Genomic DNA, 14,184 nt, shown 5'->3' with positions numbered 1-14,184 from the left:
ATCCAATTTTCGTAATTCACCTTGACTATTTTTGATATGAGGTTCTCTTTATGTCATCCAACCACATCTTTTCATTCTCTTTTCTGAGATATAAATCACACAGTTTCTTCCATCAGGGCCATCACAGCTTCATGATGCTGTGGATCTTTAGAATATTTTGAACTTCTGATATTCTGCCATTTAGATCATCAAAGTTAGGGATTTTAGGCACTCTCTTTTTGTTGATAACGTCTTTACACCTTTCTTTTGTTCTTTCTAATGATACTCCAGGTTCATCATTGGAGTCACTTTCAGTGTTGTTGGTTGCTTGCTGCTCATCCTTTGCCAGTTTTTTGCTTTTTTCTCTTCTATCCTTTCTTTTTTCTGCAAGTTGTTTGCTGTTTTTATTGTCAAAATGCAGAATCACGAGCGCATGTATAATTCTCTTATTTTTGAATGCACTTATTTCAATTCAGCTGGCAGCAGTATTTCTTTCTTTTGACCATAGTTTGCTGATTCCTAGATCTGTGAGTCTAGCATTGTTTTGTGCTTTTGGATGTGCATGTCTTGTATGTTGCAGCATTCCAATTTTGTTCCGAACCTGAGGTTACAGAAGCTACAGAGGAATTTTGTAGCTCTCCTTTCCTTATCCTAAGTTTGCATTTTCCATAGTGGCATGCATTGTTGTGGAATTTGGCTTCCTTGTCACAATTTGAGCATTATATTTTTAGGTAGAATCCTTTAAGTTTATGGAGACATGTTTTCTGAGGATATTTCCAGTATGTAACTTTAAATCACTTTACTTATTTTTGAGTTTATCATTGAGCTCATAAACATGTGCCAGTTTTTCAAGTCTTGATGCAATAGTGATACTCTTGGCTGATGAGGCAACAAATTCAAAACTTTCACTGAGGCTAAAGTTTTCTCATCATCTATTAGTGTGGCGGGCCAACAGGGCATTACAGCATGATTCAATTTGGAGCTATTTATTGTATTGTTGGATTTAGGTGTAGAGTTGACAAAGTCGGCAAGAAGGTTAATAATTTGTGGAAAAGACAGCACTTCCTTTTGCCATCTTAGTGAGGTTTTCAATATCTAGGAACTATTCCATCTGGAATTGGTATTGTTAGCTTTGCCATTTCTCGCTATCATGCTCACGGCCATGATGGAACCTTGTTTGGCCTACTTCTGTAGACCTCCTCAAAGAGTATAGTGGTATCGAGATAGTTACCAGCGGGACCACTTGGAGGAATAGGCCACTACGACTGAAAGGAGGTTAAGAGAGCCATAGCTACTACTACCATTTACCAGTGCTTCATTGAATTTCTTCACTTAGAAATTCAGAGTACTGCGTAGAACTCCCATCATTTCAACATCCACCTTGACCCTTCTCAGTGTTTTGTTTTAATTAAACAGTCAGACTCCTCGGGTCCACACCAGTTCAAAGTCAGCTAGCAGGTGCCACTCAAGGCAAAATGCCAGCCCCATACCCCAGGGAGGGGCAACTACTGCAGCTAGGGCGATCTAGAGGAAGGGCCCGGATTGTGTCCAGAGCCGTCTCTGCCTCTGAGGGTGATGCCACACCCAACCCCACCAACCCCGCCCTTAGAGCAAATCATTATCCCAAAGTTATGGATCCGACTGGCTGACTTCCCTTTCTTAAATTGTTACAACATTCCAGAGGCTTTTTCCTTTGGAGACCTGCTGCGGATATGGGTATGGCCCGGCACAAGATATACACCCACTGGCCCAGGAACTCACCGGTCACTGCCAGAACCGCAATGCTTTACAAGACGCAGACCCCTCTTTTGGAGTAAGCCCATTCAAAGGCATCCTTCCTTCCAACAAAGAAAAGAGAACTCTCCCCAGGGCTCCCACTGGGTTCTCTGGGATCGTTTGCATTACCGTACTGCAAGGTCACCCGTCTCCAACACTCCAGGTTCAGGGAAATGAACCCTACTACTTTTTGATCAGCCGAGGGCAACACAGGCCATCGCCCATCCCATCTGAATGGCGCTAACCCATCTCTTAGGACCGACTGACCCATGTTGAACATGCTATTTACATGGAGCCCTTCTCCACTTCGGCCTTTAAAGTTGTCTTTTGAACACTTGATACTACTACCAAGTTCTGCACCTGTGGCAAGTCCAAACGGGGCCCTCATCCCAGAAATCCCTAGGCACCGCAATGGCCCTCCTACTCGTTGGGGTTTAGCACCTGAGGCTTTGATCGCTGGCAAGCTCCAGCACCATCCATTTACAGGGCTAGTTGACAGAGCAATTGAGTTGTTACACACTCCTTAGCTGACTCCAACTTCCATGGCCACCCTCCTGCTGTCAATGTAAACCAACACCTTTTCAGGCACCACTAGGCACTCACATTGCATGCCCAGCTCTATGCCAGCGAGCTGGGCTTCTTAACCCATTAAAGTTTGAGGATTGGTGAAGATTGTTTTGGTCCCAAAACCCCTACCATTCGCTTTACCAGATAAAACTGGAGTTTCCGAAAACACCAGCTATCCTGAGGGAAACTTTGGAAGGAACCATCTAATAGATGGCTTGATTAGTCTTTCCCTCCTATACCCAGACTGGACTACTGATATACACGTCAGATCATTATAGACCTCCCCCACAGTTTACGCTTCTCCCTGCCCAGGCATAGTTCACCATCTTTCGGGTCCTAACGCACATGCTCATGCTCCACCTTGCTTACAGAGTTGGGCAGCAAGGGCCGGTGATGTGCCTGCCACAAGGCCACTCTGTGATCCCTCCTTAGCCAGAATGCACCAGCCCTCACCTTCATTGCACCATTCACTCAGGGTTGTGATCAGCTCTCTGACTCGAAAACGTGTTAGACTCCTTGGTCTGCATTTCAAGACAGGTCAGGAGGGGTCACCAATATCACCAGAGATCATTGTCACCCAGTCAGCAGAAGCGCTGGGACCAGGGGGCCCCACCACCCCTTCCCTGACGCAACCTAAGAGGGGCTGTGGAAGTTGCGGGGGGAGGTCCCACTGAAATGGCAAAGCTGCTGCCAGGGGGCAGTAACTCTCTCTGCAGTAGTAGAGAGCCGCCTGTCACCAGATAGACCACCTACAGCCAGTCTAGATGCAACGCCACAGAGGAAATGAAACCTGTGCAGGCCAGATGCACCCAGGATACGGCCCAACAGAGTGTTCCACCCCCCAGGGGATCTGACCTTCCCACTGTATTGAATCATCCAGGGGGACTGCACAGACACAACCAGTCAGTTACCACATATGATCTGAGGTCATAGACTGATGCTGAAGCATGGGGGAGATTGACCAATTCCCTGGGCTACAGAAGGGAAAAGACCCTCTTTCCTACTGGGGTCACAACAGCACACCCTTTGCCAGATCGGAGAACGAAGCCCTTGGAGGAGAGAATGGAAACCACCTCCAGCAGGCAGGCAGGGGACCTTTGCAGCCCTAGCTGCAGAAGTGGGCTCCTGAGGTGGTGCATGCGGACAGCTGAGGGACAACAAAGACAGGCATATGTAGCATGCAGCCAGCCACCCCCTGTTTTGCAGGCTTGGGGCAGACCAGCCACCTACCTGCTCCCATCAAAGTGAGGAAGTCCAGGGGCTTTAAGCGTACCTCTGCTGTGAGAATGGGAGGGCCCGTGATGGGTGATCAGGCATATGACCTTGGAAGGATAAAGGGAGCAGAGGCCCCTGTGACAACCTCATTCGAGCACTGGGAGAGCCCCAGGATTATTGATGTTCAAATGACCCTCAGACAAGGGAAGCCACAGCAGCAACCCTGTGTTTGAAGTGTCAAAGAGCAATGTGTTCTGTAATTCACATTCATTCTCAGAAATAGCTATATTCTCAATCAAAGTGTGAGCTAAGTGATCCACCAGAAAGAGCCACAGGCAACTTTCACAATGTTCACCCACCTGCAAGTGCAGGAGAGGTGGGAAGAAGTCAGTGATGACATTTGGGCAAGCGGGAGGCTCCCATGGCATCGGAGGTTGCCAGCTCCATCACCGGCCCTCCCGGACACATGAATCTTAAATCCTCAGCCCAGTCACAAGGGACTAGGCTACCAGGTACCTGGCAAAGAGGGTGGGTTGCCCCACCTGCACATCAACCATCTGACACCCACTGGGGCAGTGGGAGCTAGGGCTTGACCACAGCACATCTAGAGTCCCCAGCTTAGGCTGAAGCCCCAGGCCATGCGGGACTGCTGGGATTCCCCTTGCTCAAGTGGAAGGCACCAAGAGGAGAAAAGCCAGGTTCCCCCAACCCATAAAAGTGACTTACTTGCTTCTGGTACATTTGTGGATGTCTAAGGGGCCAGGGATTACTTCTAACACCCATTTAAGCAGTTCACACTGACTTTGAGGGGCATGATATCTCCACTGAGAGGAGTCAGGGTTCCCACAAGGCCTTAGCTCCTTTTCATCCAGGCTTCCATGCCACCCAAGACAGACCACTCCCTAGTCGTCAGAGTGTGTGCGAGCTGGGATCGTCCACTAGTGGGCCCAGGTGGCAGGGCCTTTAGGGGGAACCAGCATGAGCAGGCACTGAAATTCAGTTACATCCCACATGACTGCTGGGTGAGCATGGGTTCCATCTCCGGAGGACTCTCTCTCTTATAGTGCTCCTACCAGAAAGCCTGAGGGACATCAAATGCCCCGGTCACATGTCGGTTGGGTCCTCCCAGGTGGAGGAGCCCTCTCCCGCTGTGGTTCTCACCCAAACGCCCACTGGTGGCAGGCTGCTCTGCTTGCCAGGATGCACGAGGAGAGGGCTGAGCCCTGTGCCTTGAGTTCTGTTAGCCCCAGGTTCCAGGATTGCGCCATCAGTTGCTTAGACCACTTCGCCATTAATGATCCTTCCGCTGGTTCACCTATGGAAACCTTGTTGTGACTCTTCCTCTAAATATTTTGATCATTTTCTCAGCACTCTGCCAGGGCCTTTACAGAACCCAGGGGGCCAATCCGAGGACCTCGCTAAATCATTCAATCTGTAGTAGTGATGGGCGGTGTGTCGAAAGGACAGGGACTCAACATGAGCTTATAAACCCCACTTACTAGTAATTCCTCATTCGTGGCAAATTATTGCAATCCCCAATCCCTATCATGAACGGAGTTCAGCAGCCTTACTGCACCTGTCAGCAAAGGGTACACACATGCTGATTTGTTCAGTGTAGCACGCATGCAGCCCCAGACATCTAAGGACATCTCAGACTGGTTATCGCTCAATCTCATGTGACTCAACACCACTTGTTCTTCTAAAAATGTGAACATTGATTGCTGGGTATCACATAACTAGTTATCATGAAGGAGTATCAGTTTGTCTCAGATTTAACCAGACAAATTGCTCCACCAACTAAGAATGGCCATGGACCACCACCCACAGAATCGAGAAAGAACTATCAATCAGTCAATCCTTTCTGTGTCCAAGTCAGGTGAGGTTTCCAGTGTTGTGTCAAGTTAAGCTGCAGGCTCTACTCCTGCTGGTGCTCTTTTGTCAATTCCTTTAAGTTTCAGCTATGCAACCATACTCCCCCCCAGTACCCTAAGACATTGGTTTCCTGGAAGCTCCTCAGCACGTCATGGTCATTGCTGCTCAATCGCTTGTCGGCATCAGTTGTGGTTGGAACGACAATGGTGTATGATCGTCATCGAACCTCTGACTTTTATCCTTTTTTAGTGAAAACATTTGTGGCAAATGCTTTCTCTTTGGTTCTTGTTGCACCAGCAATAATGTCACCTCTAGCAGCACAATACAAATGACTCCCGCCGTCCCTCCTAAACCCTCAAAATAGAACTTTTCCATTATTCCTAGCTGAAGTATTTAGGTGACTGGCCTACTTTGAACACTCTCATTTTTTCAAAGTAAATGTTTCAGATCCCCAGGTCCTGAGGATCAAGAGGATCAAGAGGGCACCAAGAGGCAGGGGCTGGGACAGGTGCTAGCTTGCCTCGTGGCTGATCACCAGCTCAATCCCAAGATCCAGCCACGAGTTTCTTAACTGCAGCAACTTTAATATATATTAGTGTAGCTAGAATTACACACAGAATCCCATCTCTTGTATCCTTTCACCTGGGAGGCGAAAGGGCACCCTGGGCTTCCCCCATAAAAACCTCCCCCACCATGTGCTCTGAAAGGGAATAGGAATCCTTTCACTCTAAACTCTTTTGAGGCTCTTTGGGGAACCTCTCTGTAGTTTTTTAGCCTTCTTCTTTCGTATGTGGAGGAGAACCTGAACCACCCTTCCTGTGATTACTCCCAAGTACCTTTGTGGACACTCTGGTGCTGATCCAGAGGTCAACTTCCTTCCCAAGCTCTCCAGGCACAGTGAGCTTAATATCAATCACGGGTTGGCACAACTCTGTAAAACAATTACTTAAAATATGTTCCTTCATCATCAGATTATAAAACACATTCTAATCATTAAGTTTGCTGCACTTAGTGCCTTATTGGAAGAATCCACAAAATCCACCCATGACTGATGTGCCTACTTCTGGCTGCCCCTGAACTTCAGGCGAGCCTTCTCAGATGTCAGAACAAACTTAGTGATAAGGGCTTCCTTCATGGGGGCATTTCTTCTCTGGTCATCTACTTCAATGGCCAATCAGGTATATCCCCCTGCAGTCGGCATATGCTTCCACAAACCACCTACCCAGTCCTCGTCTGGGACTCCATGCATATGGAGGGCCATTTCATATGCTGAAAACCACTTATCTATTTGTTTTAACAAAATGTGATTGTGTTTTCAAACAATACAAAAATCAGCCTTCTGGGTTGATTGTCACGACAGTATGTAGTTCTACATGTGCAATGCATAGATTGTTGTACATTTACAGTGAAAATATCAGTGTTAAATGACACTTTTACAATACTGTCGCATAGAATATCCATACATGCAGAGCCTCTGACATTCCATAGTGTGTAAGAAGTAGGCCTGTCTAAGCCTCCCCATCTTCTAGCTCATCCACAGACAATGGGGAACGATTGAGGTTGTCTAGTTCAGGCTCTCTGAGGCAATCCACTGGGTAAACCCACGCCCTGGCCTTATCCATCGACCCGCATCCTCTTCTTGCCTCCTGGAATAATACTGTATTTTCATATCCTGCCCATTGGATGGTGCCCTCCATCCATTTAATCAATCTAGGGTCCCAAGGGGTCTTCCAATGCATGGCAGTCTCCCGCTTTGCAAGGATCAGGGCTAAGTCCACAAACCTAGTAGTGATTTTATTTTTATTGAGATGTGGAATTCCCCCTAGTAAGCAGGCCCAGGCAGTATGTGGGATTGACCTTTGAGTAACTTCATTGATACTCTCAGCTACCTCCTTCCAATAATCAGTCAGCGTGGGGCAGAACCACACCATGTGAAGCAATGTGGCAACCGGCTTACCACATCTGGGACAGTTCACCTCAGCCATTCGGAAGAGTCGGATGATCTTACAGGGAGTGTGGCATGCCCTTTGCAAAAAGTAAAAATGTATTAATTTAAATCTAGCGTTCCTAGACACTGTTTATGTGTTGATAAGTATTGTAGCCCATTAAACCTCTGTAATTGGAAGTGCAATGTCCTCTTCCCATGTCTCACGTGTTCCACCAGGGGCATAATAATAACAGATCGCAAGGCCTGATACAGACAATTCACTGCTCTAAGAAGCCAGTCATGGTGCACAGAACTTGGCAACACTTGTGAGGAGGGGGTTCAGCTATGCCAGCTCTCCAGTGGTCGTGCGCGTTCGCTACTACTGCCCTCTATAGTAAGAATTGGCTCCCAGGCAAAACACTTATCTAAGTTATCCCCCACCAAAGAGCTAGGCACCAAATCTTTTGGGATGTGGACTATTTCACCTCTCTTAGGCACTTCATTGTCACTGCCAACATCATCACTGGGTGCCACCATCATCACCGGGTGCCACCATCCTCACTGGGCTAGGAAGACGTTTTGGGCTTCAGATCCAGCTCTCCCTGGCTTCCCTTATAGGCCAGCAGAATTATTTTGCTTCCAGAGACAACTTTTTTTCCCTACAGTTAGAGCATGGAAGAACTTCCAAGGGAATGTCAACATGGACCTTTGAAAGGGCTCTTTTACTTGACAAAGAGTATATTGGCCACCTAAAAGAATGGATCCATGAATTTTTGCAAATAAATAAGGGGTCGGCCTTGCTGGGAGTAGTCTGGGACACCCTAAAAGCCGGAGTGAGGGGGGAGACGATCCAATACTCAGACAGGAAAAGAAAAAAAGAAAGGGATCCGCGGAACACTAGTCTTCTGAAATTAGACCAGGCGGAGGAAAAACTAGTTGAGGCCCTAACACTGAATCAGGGGATGGAAAAAGCACAGAGGAAGTGACCCTAGCAAAAGTGGGAATCCAAGGGGACCTATCACGGAGAGCTATAGACAAAGCACATGCCCATCTGGAAGAGGTGTACGAATGGGGGGAGAAGGTGGGCCACTTACTAGCAGTCAGAATGAGGGTAGCGGTGACACGCAGTAAAATGCTATCGATAAACGATCCGGTGCAGGGACCAGTAACAGAATCTAGTGACATTCGAGTAGCTTTTCAGGTTTTACCAGGTACTATACCTGGAAGAGGTAGAAAGAGAGAGTGGGGAAGCAGAAAGCCAAATATACCAATATCTAGATGGATGTGAGCTGGAAGTTCTGACGCAAGAGGAAAAGGAGGCTCTGGAGGCCGCGATAGTTTGGGATGAAATTGAAGAGGCAATGTCAAACCTTCCCAGAGCGAAAGCAGCAGGGCCCGATCTAATCCCCACTGAATTTTATAGAGTTTTTAAAGAAGAACTTAAAGAAACCCTGGTTTCCGTGTTTTTACAGACAGCAGAAGGAGTGATAGCTCCAAAAACCTGGGCATGGGCAAAAATTATAATTTTCCCAAAAAAGACAAGCCTGCTCAGGAGTTGGGCTCCTATTGACTGATAACATTGATCAATGGAGTTATAAAAATATACTCTAAGATACTAGCTACGCGACTTTCACATATCATCAGCAAAATGGTGTACGAGGGGCAACATGGTTTTATACCCGGTAAGGGAACTATAGAGCATATACGAAAAGTTATTACTCTTTTCGATGTAAAACAAGTGACAGGAGACCCGATCGCAGCTATTTTCTTAGATGCCGAGAAGGCCTTCGATCGGGTCTCCTGGCCATTTTTATGGGCAACAATGCAAAAGAAGGGGATTGGGAACAAATTTGTAAGAGCAATACAAGCCCTGTATACAGACCCAGAAGCCAGTGTACTTATTAATGGCAAAATGACCCAACCTCTGAAGATCACAAGAGGGACACGGCAGGGGTGTCCTTGCTCACCCCTCTTGTTTGCCCTGTATATAGATCCCTTTTTAAAACATCTAGAAACAGCACAGAACATCATCCTGATAATCAGCCATAAACACAAGAGTAAAGTCTTGGCCAACGCAGACGACGTGGGCATAGTAACACCTCAACCGGAGCAAGCTATGAAAGCTATTGAAGAGGAGGCAAGACAGTTAGGCGTACTTTCAGGCTACTCCCTGAACCGGGAGAAAACGCAAATAATTATAAATGAATTTATTCCGTATAATGATAGCCGAGTGGTAAAGAAGGCAAACTATCTGGTAGTTAAAATTAATGCGGATTTGGATCAGGTGGTTAAGGACAACTTGGAGAGCTGTGCTGTGGAAACAAAAACAGCGCTTAAAAAGCTAGACCACTTACACTTAACTCTTATTAGTAGAACCAATATGATTTACTTTCCCAAATTGTTATATTACTTTAGAGCAATTCCATTAGTTTTTACAAATTTTTGGTTTAAAAAAATTGAAAACATTTTTGCACAATTTATTTGGTCTTATACCCGGCCAAGGAGAGCCTTCAAATTTTTAGCGCTACCCAAGGAGCGGGGTGGCTTAGCCCTCCCGAATCTTAATTTGTATTGGTGGGCAACCTCACTTATTCACTTCACTACACTATTGTGCATCGACCACAGTACAATGGAAGATAAATCTACCACCATTTGGGAACTTGTGATTGGTCATGAAGCCAATTAAGTTACGGATATAACAAAAGAGTCCGATTTAAGACTCTATTAACGGCCTTTAGAATATGGGGTGCTATAAGGCGTATAAATGGGTTAGTAGGCTTAAATTACCACACCCCACTATGGCAGAATAGGAACCTACCAGAAATTTTCAGGGATATACACTTTAAGTCCTGGTTCAAGGCTTTTATGCCCAGGGGGAATTAGATCATATGTGGATTTGGTCTCTAATTATGGCCTTACACACAAGGATTTCTTTAAGTACCTGCAGATTAGGGACTTTCTACAAAAAAATGGGGAAAAGATGGATCAGCAAAGGAGAAGGGAACTAGTGGATAGAATTACCCTGCCCCCCCCCCCCCCAGAATAGGTACAGTTTATAAAATATTGAATGAGGGACCCAAAGATGACATGGAAATTTGCTCCAATAGACGGCAAGAAAGATTGGAGATTACGGGAAATACGTTTCAAAAGATTTTTTCAAGCACGCAAGCTATCCTAATATCGGCCAACCTGCAAGTTAAATTTTATAAGACCTGTTTTGGATTGTACTATACCCCAAATAGAATAGCGAAATGGAGTGAGGGGAAGGGAGCCTATTGCCCGCGCAGCTCCTTATACAAGGCGGACATAATCCACATGTTTGCAACCTGCAATAAACTAGAACCCCTGATTAAGGATATAAATGGGTTTTAAAGAAGAAACTACACCTGCAGATTGAGCTGGATGCGCCGGCAATCATGTTAGGAATATAGACATTAACTGAAAAAAAAGGAGGGGCGCTGATGATTATAGCAATGGCAGTGTACAGACTGTGCATTGCCACAGCCTGGCTAGATCAGATTCCCCCATCATTGCAACAATGGGTGGCGCGGCTGCTGGCCATATTTAATTTAGAAAAGGCCATCTACAAGCACAGGGGATTGAAATATTGAAGAATTAATGTATTGTTTTTTGCACATTATCATTTGACACGAGGCACTTTAAAACCTGTTAATCCTGTTCATAATTTAATGAAAGATTGTTTAAAATTATCTTACTTAAGATACTTTAAGAATGGAATAATATATGGTTAAAAATGAGCCGGGGGTGCAAGAGATAAAATGAGGGGGGGGGGTGAGAAATATTTGTATTTATTGTCTCTCTCGCCAATAAAAATATTTAAAAATAAAAATAAAAAATAAAAAAGGAATTGGCCCCCAGGCAAAACACTTATCTAAGATATCCCCCACCAAAGAGCTAGGCACCAAGGGGCATATCAACAAGGGCTTTATCTCTGCTTTTTTGGCTTTAAAAGCCAAAAAAAGCAGAGATAAAACTAGCACCCTATCAACAACAGGGTGCTAACATGCAAATTCGCAATTTAGCACCCTTTTACTCTACGCTTCCCCTTGCATCTCTAATGAGATGCAAAGGGGGCATTCCAGAGTAAAATAATAGGAGAAATGTCGCTAAGCGACATTTCTCCTATTATCAAGAATATCGCTAACCCTGTTAGAGACAAAAAAAGCAGCGCTAACCGCGGTTAACGCTGCTTTTTTACGTCTGGTATTTTTCTGACTTAGCCATGATATCCTATGGAAGGAGGATATCATGGCTAAGTTTGTCTGTCCCTATCAACAAGCTAACGTGAGATTATCGCTGGGTTTCCAGCGATAATCTCACGTTAACCACTTAGCACAAGGATTTTTATCGCTATTGAGATAAGCGTTGCTAATAGCACGCTATCTCAGCGATAAAAATCGGCGCTAGCCGGCGATAATTATCCGAGCGCTAAGTGCGCTCAGCGATAATTATCGGGTGGTTGTTGTTGATATGCCCCCAAATCTTTTGGGATATGGACTATTTCACCCCTCTTAGGCACTTCAATGTCACTGCCAACATCATCACTGGGTGCCAGCATCATCACTGGGTGCCACCATCCTCACTGGGCTAGGAAGACATCTTGGGCTTCAGATCCAGCTCTCTCTGGCTTCCCTTGTAGGCCAGCAAAATAAAGAATTCTTCCAGAGACAGATTTTTTTCCCTCCAGGGCAGCTGCTGCCTTGTTTTCCTCATAGAATAGGGTAGCCAGTTGCAGCTCCCTCCCTGCCTGCCTGTTCTCCAGTACTGATTGGGTCAAGCTGCGAGAGGACATACTGCTTCCTCTTCTGGACACTGCAGATGATCTAGCCCATATGGGCACATACTCCTCTGGCTCGGGAGCCTCTTCGATGTCAATTTTGTTCCCTCCCTGCCCCTCCTCTTCTTCTTCCTCTCCCACTTGGTCCTGCGGGGTGGACTGCAGCATGCGTACTTCCTCCCAGGCTCTAGGGAAAGTCTAGCGGTAGTCCTTCTTGGATGCCTTTACCAGCTTTAGTCCCCTTTCTTTGCACATGCTCCTCTTATCTGCCATGATGAGGCTCTTTATGCTGCTCTCTAGGCTGACATCGTCATGGCCAGTGATAGATGTCTTGAAATCATTCTTACCCTTTTAAGTAACAAATGTCCTGAATGCTGATTTAATCTACTTGTTTGCTCTTAGATTAAAAAATAAGTTTTCTTCTGACCTCAGGATCTTGATTTTCTGTATTATTTTACAGGTGTGCAGGGAAGGTGAGGCGATCCACAGAGGAGAAATCAGTGTCGTTCCTTGGAGGAAGAGGCTGTCACCTCCTGTCTCATCTTTCCTTTCCAGTTCCGATTTAATTTCCACAAGCTGAGGTGCATGCACTATCGCAAAAATGTAATCTCTTGACAATGGGAAATACCTTTTGGGCGGACAATGCGAAACATTTTCCTCGTAGTGGACATGGACAGCCAGCTTTGGAACCATCCCTTACACTACCAAAGTCTACTTCCTATTCCTCAATGCTGCCCTAAAACGTTCTTGGCCATCAGGATCCTCACCATGTTCCCCTATTCCCACACACGTGCTCTCTTTATGTTTCCATTCTATCTCACCAGAAGTCATTGCCTCATCCTTCAGCAGCCAGTCTGGTCTCTTTCTCCTTTCCTGTCTCTTTAACCAGCCTTCTCTGCCACCTGCTTAGCATGCTTAGACAGCAGTGGCTAGTCTAAAATTTCCAAACACCTCCTCTGAAACAAGAGAGACAGGTCCTTGCAGTCAGCATTCCAAAAGTGCACTCCATGACAACAGTTCCTGCAGTCAGTATTCCAAAAATCACTCCGCCAAAACACTGATCCAAGTAGTCACATCCAAGCTTAAATACTACTTCGGTATACATCTTCAATGAAAGCCCTCAACTTCTCCTTTCAATAATGTGTAATCTTCTTTGATCATATGCCACCTTCTCTACTAATTTCTTACACAGTTTTTACATCTAACCCACATTTGCATCTTTCATAGAGTCACACGCCTGAATTATTCCTTGTCCTTGAACTGGGTGTCCCACTGTTATTTACATTAGAAGTGAACAACATTAGCATGTCTGAAAGGCTTTAAAAAGTGTGCTTTGAATAACCCGATCAAAAAACACTGTAAAAACACCCAAACTTCAACAAATGAGGTGAGGGTGTACTGAACTCCCCTCCTGCCAGAGGTCACTGTGTACTGTGCAGGGCTGGACTGGAGAACCAAAAGCAGCCCTGGCAAAAAGGTTCAAACGAGCCCCTCTGTTTTCATCTCCTTTCTCTATCTCTCTATTTCCATCCTTGCAGTCTCTCTTTCATTCTTTCTTCTCAATATAAAGTGTCGAGAGCCAAGAAAAGGAGGACTTCACTCAGGATATTCAGGAGACTCAAGAAGGTAACAAAGTTGACGGTCATGTGGAGGACATGAACTCACATCATCCTTACCTCTAAGACGAGAGTGATCAACGCTTACACTATGGACATATGTACTATGTTCACATGTATAACCCATATTACGAAGGGCGCTGCTACTTTGCACTTCAAATGTTTCCGATTCCACAGAACCGTATCAGGGATTTGCAGCAATGAATGCAAGATGTTTCTGAGGTTCTCAATCCTCCAGACACTAGCACAACCTCTGCCTCATCTTCCACTACTGCTGCTCAACAGATAACAGAGCTAGCCCCTGCGGCCGTACATAACAAAGCAGAAGTGGATACGGAAAGGATGAAGTCAAAGGAAGAGTAAGGTGCTGGATGATGCTTCGGCGGTAGAAGGGCTAGTGTGGTACGATTATATCACCTCAGCGCCAAGAGAGC

General features: G+C 45.7%; 2 pseudogenes; both read right to left on the bottom strand.

Moving 5' to 3' along the window:
* Window positions 1-1,654: 1,654 nt before the first annotated feature.
* Window positions 1,655-2,843, bottom strand: LOC146866806 (28S ribosomal RNA; annotated as a pseudogene).
* Window positions 2,844-4,829: 1,986 nt separating this feature from the next.
* Window positions 4,830-6,027, bottom strand: LOC146866805 (18S ribosomal RNA; annotated as a pseudogene).
* Between the last annotated feature and the right edge of the window lie 8,157 nt (window positions 6,028-14,184).

This window comes from Triturus cristatus, chromosome 1_2 (assembly GCF_964204655.1).
Source record: "Triturus cristatus chromosome 1_2, aTriCri1.1, whole genome shotgun sequence".
Lineage (NCBI taxonomy): Eukaryota > Metazoa > Chordata > Amphibia > Caudata > Salamandridae > Triturus > Triturus cristatus.
This window is presented reverse-complemented; position numbering and strand designations above follow the sequence as displayed.